The sequence below is a fragment of the Caretta caretta genome, chromosome 2, assembly GCF_965140235.1.
Source record: "Caretta caretta isolate rCarCar2 chromosome 2, rCarCar1.hap1, whole genome shotgun sequence".
Classification (NCBI taxonomy): Eukaryota; Metazoa; Chordata; order Testudines; family Cheloniidae; genus Caretta; species Caretta caretta.
The window spans coordinates 112,546,394-112,568,106 of NC_134207.1; the positions used below are offsets into that span (position 1 = coordinate 112,546,394).

General features: G+C 40.8%; 1 protein-coding gene across 8 annotated transcripts in view; it reads right to left on the reverse strand.

Annotated features, from left to right (window-relative positions):
* Positions 1-21,713, reverse strand: part of ATXN1 (ataxin 1) — a 276,664-nt gene that overhangs the window by 26,175 nt on the left and 228,776 nt on the right. The gene's annotated exons all lie outside the window — the stretch shown is intronic.

Sequence of the window (21,713 nt, forward strand, 5' to 3'; positions counted from 1 at the left end):
AAAATATTTACATTAGCAACAAGTAGCTGTTAGCAGTGTATAAGTAAGGTGCATTACTTCTCAACTCTTATGCCCTGGAGTCACCACCAGTGACTTCATTTCGCTTCAGTCTGCACAGCAAACACGTCAGTTATCTTGTTTTCTCTCCCCTCATGCCACAGCTCATTACAATGAGACACAAGTGCCCTTCAACTACTAGTATGGCATTAAACCTCAGCCAAGCCATTTATTTACAGCAGTAGCATAAAGCCAAAGGTGGCTGGGAGCCAGATTTCTCATGAGGTTTTTGGTGCTTTTTGAGCCCCCTGTGCTACTGGCCACTCACAGGAAAGTGACCATGTAGATCTCTACTCTGGAAAAATGATTGGTTGCCGCTTATCTGCCTGCACAGGTTAAACTGTACCAACACGTTTAAAACTATAAACCAGGATGATGACCCTAGACTTAGTTCCTACTGGATCATATTCCCTTGTTTCCTAGCAACCAATGAACTATGAGGCACAGCTGCTGTATGTAACAAACAGATTTCCACTAGTGCAGGGACAAAGTCAATGGGAATTGCTCTCTAACAAGAAGCAGATTAAATATTCCTCCTAGGAGCCACAGCTTGAGTTGAGGATTTCATAGCCAAGAAGCAGAGCACCAAAGTTCAGATCAGAATTTGGGTCTGAATGTTCCCAGAGTTCAGAGATGTATGAGTCTGTCCCTTCCTGTTAAGAGAGAATGTAGGCCACCAGCAAACTTGGATGCCAATCTGAATTTACCAAAATTGCAGGGTGTGGGGTTCTAATTTGCGCCCATCTTAAGAGCAGAGATAACAGGAACCCAAAGGCTCATGATTTTATATAGGGTTTAAGCAAAATGTCATCTCTTCCCTCTGCTCTAGCTAGACGACTATTTTTGCCATCCTTGATATAGGGAACAAAGTGTCTCTAATTCTTTCATTACCTGCTAAAGAAAATACTCAATAATTCATTACTCTGCTAGACACTAAAAATCATGGACTGAACAGAGACACTGGATTTATGGCTTATTACAACAATCTGTATCCCCCTAGCCCCCCTTTTTGTCAGGTGACTGCAGAGGTGTTAACGGGTCACTCTGCCTTGACTGGTCCTGTACTATATGTGCTAACTACTTATGCTAAACAATCTGTTCCACCCCTAGCTTTGAGGCTTGGTGTTTCTTCCCCAGACCTGAAGAAGAGCTCTGTGTGGCTCGAAAGCTCCTTTCTCTCACCAACAGAAGTTGGTCCAATAAAAGATATTACCTCACCCACCTTGGCTCTCTAAAGAAAATAATGTCACACCAGTTTAATCCCGACTTTTTTTTTTTTTTTTTATAGTCACAGTATTTTCTCCCAGATATCATGAACTCCTGCTTTGCCTTGTTTTATAATTAAAACTTTACAGAAAATAAAACTCTTCTCATGCCCTTCCAGCCATTGTTTGGCATCTGTACTGCTAAATTGTTTTTTTAAAGATATGCAAGGGTGGGCGTTCAGAAACCTTATTCCTCACACTCAGAACATAATTTCTTACGAGAGAGAGAGACAGACAGACAGACACACACAAGTCAGAGCATCGCTTAGTGGAAACTGATGATGTAACAGACATTAAATGTGACCACTACGTATGAGTAATAGTTTTCTTATCTCACAGCAAATAATATTCCTTTTATATCCCCTGCCTTCATTGCTTTGGGTCTAGTACAAAGCATAGAACAATAAACCTGCTGTACAACTCTTGCATAATATTTTGGAGACACTGCAGACTGAGATTAAATCTCGCTTTAAGGCCATCATGTGGATTTATGTGCCCAAATTTGAGGTGCCTTCAAGATATTAGAATCTTATGGGGAAAATTTTTAAGTATGCTATGGTCCAGGGCAGTCTCCTTTTCAAGTTGATTATTCCATTTCTGAAAATTTTAAAATCGAAAATAAACAACCACCAGCATTAGTTGCATAGCCCCTACATAAATACTAACTGTTGTGCTTCTCCATTGCTGTTTTTATAGCATAATTACTGCTAGGTAGAACTAAGATGACATTGGCAGGTGGACAAGTTATTTGTAGGTTTCAGAGTTCTTGAACAAAAGCAGCTATATTAGCTTCAGTTCTCTGCCAAACCCAGGCAAAAATACTGCTGCGAGGGACAGCCTGGTCTCCAGTGCTTACAGCAGGGGATGGAAGTCAGGCCTCCTGGGTTTTATTCCAACCTGAGCGCTGACACTGATTTGCTGCCAGATTGTGGATGACTCACTTAAAAATTCTCTCTCTCAATTTGTCCATGTGTAAAACAGGTATAGTACAACAGTCCTGAGAGGCTTTGTTAATTCTTGAAAGCTCTTTAAATACTCACCAAGTATTATTTATGATGATGATGATGTTAGGAAGAAAGGGACAACATTTGAAGGAGAAAAAATGGCTTTTAAGTGACTATATTAAAGAATATGCAAAGCTTAAAAAAATAATTTCTTGAGAGCGCCTTTTCAGACACAGTTCCACGCACAATACAAGCTGATACGCCCAGCTACAAGGACTTGCCAGTGAGCCAGGGAAATCTATTACTACTGTGACTCAGTAGGAATTTTAGCTAAATAAAGACAGGCAAGAATCAACAGCCCCTTTATTTGTAAACAGCCAATTATCAACAGCTTTTGCATTGAATTTCTGCAAAATGATGGATTTCTGATGATGAGGGGAAAAACATAAATGAGTCCTACGTCATTTAAAAGGTCACCCGGAGTCTTACCAAACCTTTTGTGATCAACCTAGTGTTGACTTTGTAATAAGATCTGAAACCTGACGAATTTTAAATGGTTGTGTGGTTTCGTTTTGATTTTTTTGCAAATATTTCATACAATTCTGCTCTTAATCTGTGGCAACAAAAGGGCTTCCCATAATGTCCAGGTTCTGGAGAATGGAGGACAAACAAGCTAACAGAGGGAAAGAACAAAATATTAATAGAAAGGAGATTCCAAGTGAAATGTAAATATTGGCCAAAATTCTCAAACCTGGCTACTTAAAGTTACTCTTCTAACTCTTATCATATAGACAAGCGACAGGATCCTCAGAAATGGTAGGCACCCACTGAATCAAAAATCAGCCCTCTTTTACTTAGGTGTTTCCAATGGAGTTGTAAGCTTTGGCCTAATATTTTAAGTATAATTTCAATCACAACCACGAGGATAGAACGGGGCCTGTTTGGGCAAAGTGAAGAGGGCAAAAGGACCACCCAAAGGGATGAGGTAGAGGATGAAGTTAATTCCTTCTTCACTTGTTATCCTAGAGTCACATTTCCATCCTGCTTGCACCCCTAGGTATGGCTTTGTTTAACATTTATTATTTACATGTTTACTTTTCTGGATCGTAAGTCATTCCCGACTCCTAGATTTCCTTTTCTCATTGAGCTTGAGAGTTTTCAATCAGAATTTGAAGGACGTGTAAAACAGCAATAAACACTGGATGATCATTACTGTGTGTGTGTGTGTGTGTGTGTGTGTAAGGCTGAGGAGGTAAAGGGGACAGAGGAGATTGGCGAGAACAGCTGGACTTTGATATCCCTGGCAGCTAGTGCACATGGAACATTGCTGAAGTGTCTGGGTAGCCAGTGCTGGCTGGCGGCCTGCCCACAATCAAATTCCTGGAAAGGCTCAAGTTGGAGGAGTCCCCATCTAGGTCTGTGCGGGTCCCAAATGGATTGTTCAGTAGGGCTCAGAATATGCACTTTCATGCTAAATTGTAATCTGTTTCCACAAAGGCCTCAACACATCTACCTACCAGAATGGTATTTGCATAGTTATTTTTCTAATGAATGTAAAGCTCATGAAAAGAGCTTGACTGATATTTGTGGAAACCGAAATCCTTTCTATATCGATACAGTAGGTCCACCAAGGGCTGTAATAGCAATACAAGCTTCCCTTAATGCCTTGACAATATGCTTTATCCCTGACATAAAAAACCACCTCTGTGGGCCGGAGGGGAGTTCAGACTCCGTGAGACAGATTTTTTAAGGCATTTAGGTGATTAAGGATGTAGATACATGTCTAGTGGGATCTGCAACTCCCACTAGGAATTAGGCCCTGTGGCACTTTTGAAAATCCCACTGTGCTCCTAACTGAATCTTTAGGTATCTAATTGCCTTTACAAACGTGGCCCCATGTCCTAGTCTTTCTGCTGAGACTGCTAACGAGGGTATCAGGTAGTACCAATCTTATGCACTAGAAATAGGACTGAGGCCACAAGCTCATTTTCACATCGGCCACAGAACAGTCATCAAAGGAGAACAACTTTCAGTCATCAACCTAAGATGTATTCACAACAGCCTACGAGAGAGGAAAGGCCCTGGAGACCCCATCCTGGTAATACACGTTATTACCAGTTTTTAGTACTGCATTTTCCCACACAAGCCACGACTGGCGGTTTCACTCACCAAGCAAGTCAATACACAATGCACTGCCTGCTGCCAGTCACCATGTTCTGTCAGACAAGTGCAGAGCAATTCAATTTGATCCCACTTAATAATCAAACCATGCATTGAAAAGACAGACCCTTGAATCAAAGTGTGGTACAACTTTGTCATGGTATGCTGTATACAGCCCTGCCGAATTAACTGCACACCCCATCAATGTTGTCCAGAACACCTATTAGACAAGCAAGGCTTGAGCCTGTAAAGTAGCGAGCACGCTCAACTCCCATTGAAGTCAACAGGAGAAGAGACAAGTCAGCCACACACCTCAGAAGCTCAGCATCCTACAGGTTTGGGCTTGTGTAGATCAGAAGATGGCCAAGTTGCGGACAACTCTGCAGCTACGTTCTGATTCTCAGATCTATACGCCAGCTTTCACCAAACTCTACACACTAACATCTGCCAGCTACATATTCATAGTTGTAACTGGCACAGATTTCATTAGCTTTGCCATGTGTAGCTTAGTGCCGACCAACAACAGCGACTTAAGTTTATGGTTCAATCCTACCAACTTCACAGTTCTCTGGCAGATTTCCCAGGAGGGCCAGCTGCAGCGATCCATTAACAAGAAACATAAAAAAATGCTGACAAAATTTGAAAATCTTTTCCCAGAACTAAAAGATTCCTGATCAACACTTGTCTTTGCATGAAATTGTCCACTGTGGTGTTGACACTTAGTACACTTTTGAGAATCCACCATAGCAAATTGATACCATTTTTGCTGAGTGAGCAACATGTACCCTCCCCATCAGATCAGATATCCTGTGCTCCATATAAAAAGCAACTGATATAAGCCAACTTGAAGCAGGAGAGCATTGGATGTGAGCTATCCAATAGCTCAATGATGCATCAATATTTTATGATGTGTGTGTGTGTCTGTGTGTGTACACGTGCGCATGTATGGGGTCAGAGTTGTGATTAGCTGATGATTTAGGGAACGCAATCTCCAAAGGGAGTGAGTGGCAGTATATTCACAACACTGGACTGCCATGTTTTCCAGCTGAGTCATTCACTTATTTTATGACATTTATAAATGTGTGTCACAGAAAGGTTATTTAGAAAACAATGTTAATGCAAGAGAACACTGTCACAGGATAACTGTCTGCTCCTGTTACCTACGTGCTGAATTTGTTGAGATGAAGGTGAGATCTTTATTTTCTAAGCAGGGCATATTTATCCTGTGGCAATGTTCTACTACAATTACTTTAGTTATGTAGACTTAATTATCTCATATGATGGATGTTGGTGAGCTGCACAAGAGTGACAGTTACTCACTGTGCTATTATTAACTTGCTGCATTATGATTAATTTAGAGGTGGATTTAATTTTCAAAAGTTTGCAGATTTCCCAAGTCATTTTACTTGGGCATTATCACATAACCCTGTACCTCTGTGCACAAGGAAAAGATGCTCCCTCCTTCCCCCCCACAGAGTATGAATAATCATACAATGAGTTTTGAAGGCAGCAACAGAAGAACACACCTATCTGTGCATAGATTTAGACATGCAGCCACATGTCTATTGCACTGTAATTTTATACTGCCATTTTCAAATATTATTAGCATGGATTCTTAGCCGTACATTCTCTGAGTCCTTACTCTCACATTTCTCATGTCAAAGCCCTTAACAAATGTTAAAACTTCCTTTCTGGAATGTTTTGCACTGAGTTACTTTGGAGCAAAGCTTGTTCTCTGCACACAGGCCGAGTAAGCAAGTTGTGAAGGGATTGTGTTCTCTCCAGCTATGTCTACGCTATAGCTTATGTCGGAATAATTTATGTTGCTAGCTGGGGTGAATAAATTACCCCTTCTGCTGCTCAGGGGGCTGGAGTAGTTAAGCCAACAGGAGAACTCTCTCTCACTGGCGTAGAGCAGCTACATTAGAGAGCTTACAGCGGTGCAGTTGCATCAACGCAACCTTAGGACTGTAAACTCTAGTGTAGCCATGCCCTTCCAAAGCTACAGAGCCACTCCACAGCAACTGCTGCAGACTAAGGGCTGCAGTAATGTCTCCCCCTCCACTTCACAGGCACCATCCTCGCTGGAGTCCCCAGAAATTCCCTGCAAATTCCACAGTACTGCCAATCCCAGGCATTCAAAAGTCATGGATTCAAGCCCCTACAAAAAACACGAGATTAAAAAAAAAAATCTCATGAGTTTTAAGCCAATTATACATTTTAGGTCTTTTTATTAGCCTTCCTGTGTTTGAACCTTTAGGGTTCTCATGCTCCTGCTTTGAGGGCTAGAAACTTACTTTTTCTTTTAAATGAAAGCTGAGATTCCCATGTAAACTTCTGAGTCCAGGAGCTGGGGCATTAAAAAAAACAACTCAAAATATTGCAAGACTTGGGATAAAATTGTGAGAGTGGGCAACACTGATAAGAAAGGAGGCCTCATCCAAGCAAGGGGGTACGGACTCCAAGGCTCTCCAATCCTGTGGAGAATGAAGCAGCACTATTCATCAGTTAGTAAAGGCCTCAATGTACGCTTTTTGGGGTACAAACTGGGTCTAACTAGGAGTATGTAAACTGCATACCACAACCTCTAGGAACTACTGTAAACCCAAAGAACTGGATAACTACACATATGGCTTTCCACTGTATTGGAATCCACCTAGCAAATAGAGAAACAGATACTGTACATCCACTAATTCTCCTAGGATAAGCATCTATAGCTTTAAATTAGGGCTGACCATTAATCGCAGTTAACTCACGTGATTAACTAAAAAAAATTAACCGCGAGTGATTAATTGCGCTGTTAAGCAATAATAGAAATCATTTGAAATTTATTAAATATTTTTGGATGTTCTTCTGCATTTTCAAATATACTGATTTCAATTACAACTCAAATACAAAGTGTACAGTGTACTTTATATTTTTGATTACAAATATTTGCACTGGAAAAATGATAAACAAAAAATAGTATTTTTCAGTTCACCTCATACAAGTACTGAAGTACAATCTCTATCAGGTTTTTTTGTCACATAACTGTGCTCAAAAACAAAACAATGTAAAACTTTAGAGCCTACAAGTCCATTCAGTCCTATTTCTTGTTCAGCCAACCACTCAGACAAACAAGTTTGTTTACATTTACAGGAGATAATGCTGCCCACTTCTTAATTACATCACCAGAAAGTGAGAACAGGTGTTCACATGGCACTGTTGTAGTTGGTGTTGCAAGATATTCCATGCTGATGATGCTCGTTAAAAATATAATGCATTTATTAAATTTGTGACTGAACTCCTTGGGGGAGAATTGTATGTCTCCTGCTCTGTTTTACCTGCATTCTCGGATAAACAGCAGTTATAGCAGTTTTGGATGATGATCCAGCACATGTTCATTTTAAGAACACTTTCACTGCAAATTTGACAAAACGCAAAGAAGATACCAATGTGAAATTTCTAAAGATAGCTACAGCACTTGACCCAAGATTTAAGAATCTGAAGTGCCTTCCAAAATCTGAGAGGGATGAGGTGTGGAAGACATGCTTTCAGAAGTCTTAAAAGAGCAACACCCTGATGCGGAAACTACAGAACCCAAACCACCAAAAAAGAAAATCAGCCTTCTGCTGGTAGAATCTGACTCAGATGATGAAAGTGAACATGCGTCAGTCTGCACTGCTTTGGATCATTATCGAGCAGAACCCGCCTTCATCATGGACCCATATCCTCTGGAATGGTGGTTGAAGCATCAAGGGACATATGAATCTTTAGTGCATCTGGCATGTAAATATCTTGTGACACCGGCTACAACAGTGCCTTGCAAACACCTGTTCTCACTTTCAGGTGACATTGTAAACAAGAAGCAGGCAGAATTTTCTGCAAATGTAAACAAACTTGTTTGTCTAAGCGATTGGCTGAACAAGAAGTAGGACTGATTGGACTTGTAGGCTCTAAAGTTTTACATTGTTTTATTTTTGAACCCAGGGTTTTTTTTGTATACAATTCTACATTTGTAAGTTCAACTTTCATGATAGAGATTGTACTACAGTATTTGTATTAGGTGAATTGAAAAATACTATTTCTCTTGTTTTTTACGGTGCAAATATTTGTAATAAAAAATATAAAGTGAGCACTGTACACTTTGTATTCTGTGTTGTAATTGAAATCAGTATATTTGAAAATGTAAAAATCATCCACAAAATTTAAATAAATGGCATTCTATTATTGTTTAACAGCGCGATTAATTGAGAAGACCAGAGCTATACATTTTGGATACAACTTAAGAGTGTTTGGATCGAGAGTCTTAGTTCTGGCTCATTGTGAGTTATAAGCCAATGCTCTTTTAACTAAATCTGCTGCGAATTTTTTCACCATTTTATCACATTTAAAGCACAGTTCTTGTGGTTTTGATTTTTCAGACGTTACAGAGACCCAAAAAACCTTGCTCTTGTTTCCACTGAATTTAATCATGAAATCCTAAATAACTTGAGTGTGAGCAAGGTTGGCCCCAAATGGGCCTGATTCTCCACTATGCAAAATGCATGTAAGTCCTTCCAGGACAGGATGGTAGCCTTTTACACCCACTTTGCCCAGCTGGGAATAGCTACACAGGATGCAACGCAACAGAAAATCAGGCTCATGCAGGTGTAAAACCTTGTTCCTCCATGAAATACAAAAAGGAAAAGTTCCTGTCTTCCTACAGCCCCTTATGCTGAGATGATGAGTGTCCAGGGGCGTAGGCAGAGGCTGAACTTCAGAGCTGGGAGTCCTATGATGAGACACATCAATAATACAACCTAAAACAGCCTCGCACAAACAACATGTGTGGTTATGCTAAATGATAAGTGTAGGATAACCACTCGTGAAGGATTATAATAAGCAACCCCTAACAGATGGATTTGTTGTGCAGCACCATTGCACACACAGAATTTACAACTGACTACAATGGAGTTGCACCCATTTATGCCTTTTGTGAATTTGTCTCATAATATGGAACACACGAAAAGCTGCCATAAAGGGCCATGGGGAATCCCTTCTGTCCTGGAGATTAGTGACTGCAATGCATTGGGGCCTGAGGCACTGTCAATGTCTGAGTTCGTTCTACTGTTCATTCCAGCACACTTTTCAGCAGAGAGCACCCCATGTATTAATGTGCCCTCAGGGGGAACTTACTTTCAGATGTTTTAAGGGCTGCCTTCCTTCTGTTCCCATGCATAAGCAAATCTCAGACTTCAGGGTGTAAACTGATTGTCATATAGGTCAGTAAGGAATTATTTAGCCCATCTCTAGTATTGCACGATTGGACAGATATAGTGTGTGTGGGGGGGGTGGTGGTGGTTTGGAAACATTCCTTTAAAGCATCTGGTACTGGACATTGCCAAAGGCAGGATCCAGACTTGATGGACCAATGGTCTGATCTGCCATGACAAATCCCCTACTCCTATGCTTCTAAACCAACCCTCCTGGGGCATTTTAGCAGCTTAAATGAGTGACTAGAGTTCATTTATAAACACGTATAATAGCAGAAATGACTTTGTTGATGCTTTTCATTTAAATAAAACATACCCAGCTAGAATGGGAGCTGCCTACACAATTTTTCATTGAAAATTTCACATGGGTGACAAACCGTAGCAGCACCCATGCTCCATCCATCTTGACAAGATGCAGAAACTGCCATCCCTATATGCACGTACATATACATGTCTTTTACATATGTCATGTGATCTCATTACATGTGCAATGTAAGAACATGCTCATTAATGTGTCTCCCTTTTTAAAGCCCATCCACATATGACACAACAAGCTTTAAAAATGTCTGGCCTGATTCTCAGAGGAGATGAGCACCCACAACTCCAATCGGTATCAATAGGAATTGTGGGCATTTGGCATCTCTGAACATCCGGCCACTAGCTCGTTGCATAAAGCAACCAATTTGGGGCTGCCCGTTTATACATAACAGCAGATGTTGTTCAAAAGTAGAATGTGCTTTTCTGAATAAGCTGGGAAGTGAGCAGCCTGGAGGTATTGTCTGAGGGGGGGTTTTCAAAGGCAAAAGGAGTAAAAGTTAGATGCCAATGACTTTCAAAAGGAGATGAGCTCCTACCTGCCCTTTATGTCCTTGAAATCCCCCCTTCCATTTTCATTAATGAACAATAGGCTGTCATCGAGCAATCTCACTTACCTTGGTGTAAGGAAAGAATTAGTGAATTAGGCCTTATTTAGTTAACTTTGTCCAGGGCTACATGAGTGCTAACGATTTACCAAAATGCACACAAAACTCCCCAGTGATGGGGGTCCAATGTCCCTGATTCAGCAAAGCACTTAAGTGCATGCTTAGACTGAAGCACACCGACGTAATCACTACTTATGTGCTTCAATTTAAGTGTGTGCTAAAGTGCTCTGCTGAATCAGGCCCCCTGACAGTTGTTACTGACAAAAAGTTTAAATGCAGGCAACTCTGCACAGACCCCAGTACATGCAGCTGGGCTCAACTTGTCTCATAGGAGGTTGGTGGTGAACTGAAGTTTCCCCCGCCCACCCTTTTTATTGAATGAGTCAGTTAAGGTTGGGTGTGCCCTAAAGAAACATCTCACTAACCCTCCCCAAATCCTGGCCTTCTGCATAGTGGTGTGATCACAGGAGTCAGTTATGTTCTGAGGTGTGTGTGTGTGTTTGACTAAAAAACTGTTTAGCAGGCCCTCCCTAAAAAGCTCAGGCTGGCTCTGCTACCCGCCCTCTCAGATAAAACGATCAGCTAGCTATTCCTGACTCATACTTTGCAGGGAGCTTCCCCCTTTCACGGCCAGTATTACAGGCAGATACGACGGGCCAAATTCATCATTAGTGTACTATTGCCAACACAGCTAGGGTGAAATTGCCCCCCTACTGTTCTCTCTGAATAGAAGATATGAGAATCAATTAAAACAAAATGCAATAATGTGGGTTTATGATAATGCAGCACCCTACACAGTCACAGACTGCACTTGCAATTAAATAAAACATACCAACCAGGATTACAAATCATCAGAGTCCCTCTCAAATGAAGGACATTTACAAATGAACATGCAGTGCCAGGAATCTGCTTTTAACTACACCACTAAAAATACATACCAGCCAGGACTACCAGAGTGAATGTATATGAAATCCAATCAAAACATTCTGGGGGAATTGGAAGCAGTTTCTCTTAAAAATGAAAAACTTTTGTTCTACCCAGACCAGTGAAGATAGAAAAATCATAGAAATCCAGTAAAGATAAAGACTTTTTTCTACAAAAAAACTAAAACAAACAAACAAACAAAAAAACCACACACCCCGGCAAATGGGCTTTTTTAAATTAAAAAATAGATATGTCGCACTGAGCAAACGAACCAGCAAATCACAGCCTGGAAAACTGACTGGGCCCTTTGTAAAACTGCGTAAGTGGTAAGCTTGCTTTCTCACTGCTGTGACCACCTCTGGGAGAGTATCTTACCCGTCTGCCACTTGAATCCAAGGCACTAAGACAAGGCGCTCGCAAACACCAGTGAAATGGACAAAGGGATGCCTAGCTACCTGCAGCTGTTTTCAATCGAAAAGCTGAGTAATTATTGCAGCTCTCTCCTGTGGCTCATATGGAGCGCAGCATGGAGCTGTAAAGTGTTATGCAAGTCTAATGCACTGCCAGATCTCCTAGAGCACTCAGCAGCCAAGTCACTCCCTCCCACCATTGGCTCAGCTTCATTAACTTAATCAGGTATTCATTCATTCATTCATTCATTCATTCAAAAAAGAAAATTACACTAACCCTGGCAGATAGCCAGTGCCACGTATGTAAGGAGTGCACTAACATCAGCGACATCAACCTGAGGCTAGGAGATGAAGGCGGGTAACTGAACATTTGTCACTCTTTGATATGAATTTAGTTTTGCATGGGGCTTTTGCACACATACCTTTGTCACAGCCTACTGCCAGTACCGAGAGCCTAGGGGCTACTGTGTGAGCAGCTGCTGGCTGAGGAGATGGAGGAATGGGGAGCAACCCCTCAAGTCAATGCAGCCAGCAAGCAGCAGGGAGTAGTGCTTCCCACTCTGGCAGTGCAGGACCAGAAGAGTGGACTAATTAATTGTCAATTATGGCAGGGCCAGAATATTTGTTCATTCGTTTTGCTGGGAGTCTCTCTTTGACATGCCACACATGTGGTACAGTTAAAATAAAGGCTGTAAACAACACAAAAGAGCAGGGGAAAGGAAGGTAATAACACAAGAAGTGTTAAAAGGATTTGGTAATAAAACTCCCTGTCTGATCCTTGTATCTGTTAACAAGCAAGAGACTTCTACAGGTCTGCAGTGCTCAAGCATCAAACAAGAATCCTTTTTATCGCACAGTCCTTGCACTTTCTTTACATAGTCCTTGCATGTAAGTCTGCAAAGGACATTATTCCTCCCCTGCAGCTGTCAGACAGAAAAGCCGGTTCACGAATATTCTCAAACAGAAAAACTGCATGAGCTTAACGTACCCATGCTCACTGATGAAAGCAACAATGAAACAGGTCTAATAGTGGAATATTTTAGCTGCTACAGACTGCACAAAAACAACTCCTAACGCAATCTGATTTTGTTTAAAAAAAAAAAAAAGGACTAAAGGACTAAAAAAAAGGACTTTAAACAGGACTAAAGAATGTTTTGCTTGAAAGCCACATGTTTCACTCCCCTTAGTTCTTAGGGATATGCATGCTTAAGCACATTTAATACCAGGCAAGTCTCTGAAAATTCTAGTTCTCAGAAATTTCCCTCCCATGCAGACTGACTCCGCAGTTAAAGCTCATTTCAATTATTCAAACACTTGGAGCTAGTCTACACTAGAAGCGCTGCAGCTGCGCTGCTGTGGCACGTCTGGTGAAGACGCTCTAGCCTATGCCGATGGGAGAGAGCTCTTCCATCTTCCACATACTTACCCACCTGACCTTCCTTCCCAACCTGCATCCCCAAGTGACTTCTCTTCCCAACAGACAATCCTGACTCCATCCTCTGCCCCAATTTTTCCCTGTATTACTAATCTGATCTTTGTTCCTCTTGCTCAGTCAGCCAGCCACCCTTCCATTCTTTAGAATAAGGATAATACTCTCTTATATTAGTTGCTCTGATTTTTTTATTAGCCCCTTTTACCACTGAGATTCCATTCTCTGTGACACTTTCCTCTTCTGTGAAAGGCCTCAGAATGCACAGAGCGGCAAGTGGGAACCCATTGCGGGGTACCTTTGTGACACAGTGGCAGGCTGTACTATTTTTAAAGAGGGTCCTCAGGAAAAGGATTGAGGTAGAAAGAAAAAGCCGTTGGGAAGGGGGATAAGAGAGGGGAAGAAGCATATAAATGTATCTGATTTTTTATGCAGTGTTGTTGTAGCCATATTATTCCAAGGATATGAGAGAGACAAGATGAGTGAGGAAATACCTTTTATTGGACAGAAGTTGGTCCAATAAAAGACATTACCTCACCCACCTTGTGTCTCTCTTTAATTTTGTATTCCAATCAAATTGAACTTTAGTAGAGGCTCTGATTTGGTTCAGATAAGTGATAGGGATAGGATTTGTACAATTCTGGATCTTTTTCTGACTCACTTCACCTCTCCTTGATAAAGAATCGCTAAAGGAGTGGAAGGTTTAATGATTAAATGCGAAAGAACGAGAATGCAATATTTCAAGATTCTGAAATGAGATCTGTATGTCTAACTGTGCTTCCATCTGCCAGTGTGCTCCTCCAAAGTGTCAAGTCCATTTTCCTCTCTCCATTTTTGAAAGCCCCACTCCTCTCCGTTGTCATCACTCTTGGGATTTACCTTAATCCCTGAAAGGAAAACTAATATTCCTGTTGGAGAAGCAGACTCATGTCTCAAGCACACGCTGAAGCACATAAACTGTATAACCAGCCCATTATATCTACTTATACTATACACCACAAAGCACTGCATATACAGGTTTCAGAGTAGCAGCCGTGTTAGTCTGTATCCGCAAAAAGAAAAGGAGGACTTGTAGCACCTTAGAGACTAACCAATTTATTTGAGCATAAGCTTTCGTGAGCTACAGCTCACTTCATCAGGTGCATCCGATGAAGTAAGCTGTAGCTCACGAAAGCTTATGCTCAAATAAATTGGTTAGTCTTTAAGGTGCCACAAGTCCTCCTTTTCTTTTTGCATGTACAGTGTAAAGAATATATATTGATGATGTCAATATCTACAGGCTAAGCTGCAGTGCAAAATGATAAATGGCATTTATTGTACATTTCTGGCCACCTCGCCTGCACTATAATCACTAATGTAACATTCCAGATCCCTCAGCAGCTTCAAACGCTTGCAACTTTTTATAAAGACATAACCTGGAAGAAAAATGGGTCATTCTTTCTCCCACAAAATGATGCTGAGGTGCAGGATAGATTATGTTTAGCCCTAGGTCAGTGGTAGGTTTAAGGTCTGGTGTCTCATGACTCATCACGGCTAGAAATGGGAGGTTTATAGTGGTAAAAACCCAGGAATTGCCCTTTCCAGGGATTTATTTGTAACCTTAACAGATTGTGAGATAACAAACATTTAAAGTTATGATATTGTGTTATGCAGGAACTATCAGGTACTATCTGATGCATTTCTATAACAGCTCTTCTTTTCATCTTTGTCATTAACAAAATACATGATGGCATGGTCTAGTTTAAAGGTTGTACTGGCACTCATAAGTAATACAGCTATCCCGGACTCAGACCAAAAAAAATAAAAAAAATCGATATGCCACATCACATCGCTGTGTATCCTCTATGTACAAAACCTTGCTATACGCTAGGTAGTCCCTGCCCACTCTGGTCAGGGAGACTGAATTAGTCCCTTTATAGGGACAGACATGTTTAAAACACAGTTTGCCAACACATTTCATTGGCCACTTCAGACAGGGTTTTGAATTGTTCCTTCCAGACCAGGATGGAAGCAAGGCCTGGTGAGAAGCTTGTACTATAACTGACCATGCTGTGTCTGTATCTGAATAAAGTGAGGATTTCAGTTTCCAGTGCTGTCAATTAAACACTTTTCATGATCACTAACCCAATTAAGGACAGGGGAAGTTATCCTATGGTGGGATTAGAATACTCAGGAACTTTGTGCATTGTCTATTTGAAGTTTAAGCACCATTTTCCCTACAAGAGGTACTAACACAGATCCACTGACATGCTAGAACCCACAGGGAAGAAATCTCTGTAAGGATTCCTTTGCGAAAATCCCCCTATATCATCCTGTTGGTGAGGTTGCCTCTCTGCAGAAAAGGCCATGGAGTCCACCCCAAACATAGCAGATCAGGGGAAATCTGCTGAAGGCCAGACCAGCCTATATATATATAAGCCCTGTGCTCCGCACCAGTTCTGGACCAAATGTGTGATAAATGCAATGTACCCCATAGTTCCACAAGTTAACATAGAATCATAGAATCATAGAATATCAGGGTTGGAAGGGACCCCAGAAGGTCATCTAGTCCAACCCCCTGCTCGAAGCAGGACCAATTCCCAGTTAAATCATCAAACATGTGGATATCATCACCAGAAATGTGTCATACATATCTGCATGTCTGTGGTACGGGTAAGGAGTTCTTTGGAATTAATTTTATTTGTGCTCAATTGGAACTTGCAGAATAAAAACAACACTGGACCGACTGACAACTGTGTCTGGAGAGCTCTGTGTAGGTTGAAAGCTTGTCTCTCTCATCAACAGAAGATGGTCTAATAAAAGATATTACCTCACCTACTTTGTCCCTGGAGACACTAATTTTTTGAGTGCTCTCTTCTGTCTCCCTTCTCTGATTTTGGTCTCTAGTTTTTTGTGGGGGGTTTGATTTGTGGCCTTTCAGCTCTGATTCTGGAAAGTAATATTGTTCCTTCCCTCTTTTTTTTCTGTTCCACTTCTTGTGTTTACGTATGAAATGTTATGTTTTCTTAGAGCCAAGAGATAACTACTGCAATGGATGGTATTTAATTTGTTTCGAACACAGATGCATACTAGAACAGATATGGAACAACCATTAAAACACACACAAAGGACGAATAAAACTACCAAACCGCCAATTACCGTTGAGAAAGCTACTGAGGTGGAAAGACACAGAAACAATTTTGCTTTAGAAAACAGAAGCTAAAACTGAAATAAGCCCTGCTCTCTCAGGTCCTATTTACTTTGGCATTGATACTGGCTTAGGGCAACCAGTTTCTAATAAAGCTGGTTGGGAATTTTTCAACAAAATGTTTGTCCATCAGAAAATGCCAATCAGTCAAAGCTGAAACTATTTGTGGGAAAGGATTGGTTAAGATGAATTTCCCATTTTGAAAAAATCCTGAATTTTTTTTGAAATTACCGAAGTGTCCCATTTCAGTATTGCAAAATAAAAGAATTCAATTTTTCAGTTCAGAATGACATTTTAGTTACAAATTTAAGTTAATTTATAGCAGCAAAGACTACTATTTTTTTTTTTAAAAAAAGGACAAAATTGAAATGAAAAGTTTCGAAATTACCAAAACAAAACTTTTTGATTGACCCGATCAGATTTTCTTCCTGAATTTTTAGTTCACAACATTTTTCAAGAATTCAACTTTTGATCCCTATTTGGGATGGGGAAAATGTTCAAAATTTCAAAAATTCTTTCAGGAGAAGAAAAACAGTGTCTCACCCAGTTCTAGTTTCTAACTAGTTGTACATGTTCTTCTACCTAACAGTATCACAGCAATACTGGGTTGGTGGGAGTATGATCTTGTTTCACGCATTATTTAAAAAAACAATGTACACTCTCAAAAATCTTTTGTTTTTAACAGATGAAACTTAATTATGCCCCCACTTATGCTAGCCAGCAGAACCATGCTGAAATCATGTCAGGCAGAAGTAGCTATAAATCTTCTCCTGACCTAGGTTCTTAGATTCCAGGTGTAATCCCTGGAAGGGAATTATCACAGAACATCAGTACAAGTGAAAGGAATGTGTCAGGACAGGGCATCTCAGCACGGAAATCCCATGTTACAAAATAAAAATGTTTCGTAAACCTCCCCACCCCATGAAGAAAAGAAAGGAGGATGTGATATTCCTGAACCTGTTCATGACTCACAGGTTGAGAGTCCTGCCATCAGAATACTGAGAAGGTCCCACTGTAATACAGCATTACCAGCAGCCTTGCACAGGGAGATCTGCACCACTAATTTACACAAGAATGCCACAACAAAATTGGGAACCTTCCCACACACCAAAGAATCTTACAGATAGTCCTAAATGACTGCATCTGTTTGATAGTCTAAACTTAATAACAAGAACCTAGTGGATTACATGACCTGCGACTCAAACATACCACCCAGGTCCTGTTGCCTGCCCAGAACACACAACTTCCTACTCAGTTAACAGTCGTACACAATGCACCTAAAACACTAACTGGACTGCAATGACCTTACAACCTTTCACATCTCAAGTATAATAAAGAACTCTAAAGAATGCTCCAATTAGTCTAGGTTTGCCTTCTTACACAGCCCGTTTCATTTATGAAAACATTTCCACTGTTAAGATGCAGACAAATTAGCACTAGGATCACCAGCAGCAGCTGCAGTGTTCTACATGTAGGGTGTTGAACAAATCAACAGAGATGAGATCCCACTCACATCAAAATCACAGATGCGGATGACATCCCTTAAAAGACAAATGAACAGACCTGGGGGGCGGGGGAATTGTCCCTGCATAACTAAGACTTAAAATTTGGTTGGATTGACAAGAAATTGTGGCTTTTCTAATTTTGTGACTGTACTGTTGCTAGTGTGGCTTGTCTGAAATCATTTCTCTGCACTCTGCTTGTTTGGTTCTGAACTGCTGTTCTAGGGTTTCCCATTTTTGTTCTCTTGATTTTAATGTCTTTGACTCTCTCTTGGTCTTATATATTTACTTTTGTTCTTCCATAAATATAAATGAAAGTGCCACTGTCACCAACAGTCTGTGGTAGAGTCAGAACGGAGCCTATGTAGTAATTTATTTCAAATTCAAGTACAGTAGTAAAACCTAAAACACATTATGGATAACATCCATCTGGTATGAAATACTGAGCTGATCATACAGAACAGGATTAGTCTAGTCGGTTTCTGTAGGGCTCATTGTGACTGCATCCATAAACATGTTTTGTTCCTGGTCTCCCTTCAAGCCAACAGAGTTGGCTGAGGAGTTCTCATTGTTACCCAGTACTGCTAAATACAGCCAGCATACCAGGTTAGAGCTGTTTTGCTTTTATTTTCTCAAATTGGAGGATGATACATTAATCCATGAGTGTTGGAGACACAAGTGAACTGCACAAAGTCATCCACAATGAGTGAAGATAAATGACATTTTAAAATTAACCCATTATCTATGCTGCTTCTATAAGCGCATATGAAAAGGTAAAATTGTAAATAATTAGGAAGGTGCTTCCTGCGTTGTTTGACTTTCAGAAAGGACATTCATTTGTAACTGCAGTAGTTTGTTGCTTCTTTTTTCGAAGTGACTTTCGGGTTCATGAAAAGTTTTGGCCCGACAGCGCTGGAGACGGAAGTCCTCTATTTATCCACAGAGCAGACACAGCTTGGGCAACAGCACTAAGCTTCCTTATCTCACTAATACACTTCACCCCTCTGCTTGAAGAAGGGAGGTGGTGGTAATTCGGACTCCATGCCCTCCGGCCTCAGAAAAGTGGCTTAGCTATTTGCAAAACTGCTCCGAACATCATATGAACTCCACTGGTTTTAAGTACCGGTAGTTTACACACTTCTCACTAATGGGATTTAAATATGGTTTACTGGGCAAGGCTAGACCTGCCATAACCTTTTTACAAATCTGCTCCTAGACTAGGTCTGCAGTTTTCATGCTGACTGGGGATGCACCTTAAAGTTAAAGGGATGAGTGCTTAAAAACCTATTCAACCCTTGATCTCTGTTAAGGACCAGTCTATACTGCACCTGTCTCATTCAACAATGCAGCCCCCCCCACCCCCCGCATAAGTGAACTGTACTCATGTAAAATGGGGCTTGTACACCAGAGAAGCTTCCTCTGGTTTCAAGCTGGTGTAAGTCTCCTCAGTGCAAGCCCTGTACTACCCCAGTGCAGCTCATCTAGAAGGGGTTGGGGCACAAGGAGGTTTGCATTAGTGTGGCTAGGCCAGTATAAATATCCCTGTTACATACTAAACTTGCCATCCAGGATACTCTTTGAGAACATGAAAGATATGACTTTGACTTTCAAAGAATTCCTCTCTCCCCTCCCACACACACAATGGAGGTGATGATTTTTACTATGTGAATGTGGAACTAGACTGAGAACACCAACTCACTTCAAAGAGGCTGTCAAACAATAATGACTTTCCCTCACTACCAACCTGAGCTGGCTTTGAGCCAATAACCTAGAGGTGAAAAATCTCTCCATCCTATTATCTGTCCTCTAAACCAGCCAGGCCAATTTCCCATTTTCTTTTAGTGCTAGCAGCTTGATGACCATGTAGAATTATTAAAGCTCTATTTTATTAAATATGACGGTAATTATGGACAATCTCAGGTAATTGCCATTCCATTATTTTTAAAGACGGTTGTTTATCTCCACTCTTGTCTTATGCCCTAGAATAGATTTTATCTCCGTTGTTTATCAAGAACAGTGTTGTATGGGTACGTTATATGCTTGTGGAAATAATTTCTGTCTGTCTGCATGTCTCGCTATTTTTATTCTCTTCGCTGACCCTGCCTCAACTGAGACCATAGCAGAAGTCTTTGAGGGCCAAGTTTTGCCATCAGTTACATTCAAATAATCGAGGACAGTATTTGGCCCGGAGAGCTTTTCTCTTGGACGTACCTGTAGTAGTGGAGCTCCAAGTGAAAGGTGACTGGTTTTCATTGGCTGCTTTGTAGGATACAGGTCTGATTTTGAGACTGATTTATAGCTGGCCTTGCGAATCATTGTAGGTACAACTAATGTAATTCAGACATCCAAGTACTTGTTTGTGGCCACAATCAGATGTGTAAAAGAAACTAATTATGCCTGCAAATAATCGTGGATGCAAAATTGTGCCCACAGGTATTTGCACCCATAATTTGTAGGCACCTATAGGAAGCTGTTAAAAATCTGACCCTTTTAATGCCTTCTTGTATGGTCACCTTTTTTGGCGTGCTAGCTGGGGACTGGTGTGGTATAAAGTTTTGATGGGCTCCTGGCTTAGGGCCTGATCTTGCTCCCATTGCAATCAGTGGCAAAACTCCTATTGACTTTAATGGTGCAGGATCAAGACTTCAGTTACCAGCCATATCAAGATGCGTTTTTAATAGTTTTATTATCTTTCTTATCGGAATGTATGTTAACTCCAGTGTCTGTTAGACAACTTTGTACAGTGACTGAACGAAGACAAAAAAGAGCGTGGCCTATGTCAGCTGTTATCTGTAAAGATTACACTTAAATACCATCAGAACCACAACATGTGGCAATTCACATGCATGTTTAACAAAGTTTTTAATCACCAGCCCACCAGCCTTCCAGATAAATTGCTCTTTGAGAGAACACTGTTTTCATCGTCCTGTAGCACTGTACTGGCAGAACGTGGGTTTCTCCACAATGAACTTAATCAAAACAAGCTCACACAACTGCAGCAAAGCACACTCCAGGGTGAAATCCTGGCCCCACTGAATTCAGTGGAAATGTGTCTATTGAAAGCAGGGTGTTACCAGAGAAGTCTGATTCACCACTGATTTATTCCACTTTTATGCCAGTGTGAAAGTGCAACAACACAGTGGTGACTCAGGACCAAGAACTTGGTGCAGATACGAGAGAATGTAGATGCTTTCCAGCACCATCACTCTCTTCTCTTAACAGTTCCTATGAAAACTGTTGAGAGAACAAGGTGGTAACATAAAATCATAGAAATGCAGGACTGGTCATCAAGAAGTAATCTAATCCAGCCACCTGTCCTGAGGCAGTTACCAAGTAAACCTAGATCATCTCTGTTTTTAAAAACCTCCAACGCCAGATTCCACAACTTCCTTTGGAAGCCTATTCCAATGCTTAACTATCCTTACAGTCAGAATGTTTATCCTAACATCTAACCTAAATCACCCATGTTGTAGATTAAGCTCATTACTTCTTGTCCTGCCTTCAGTGGACATGGAGAACAACTGATCACAGTCCTCTTTATAACAGCCCTTCACATATTTGAAGAATGTTCTGAGGTCCCCCTAAGTCTTCTTTTCTCAAGACTGAGCATGCCCAGTTTTTTTGACCTTTCCTCATAGGTCAGGTTTTCTAAATCTTTTATAATTTTTGTGCTCTCCT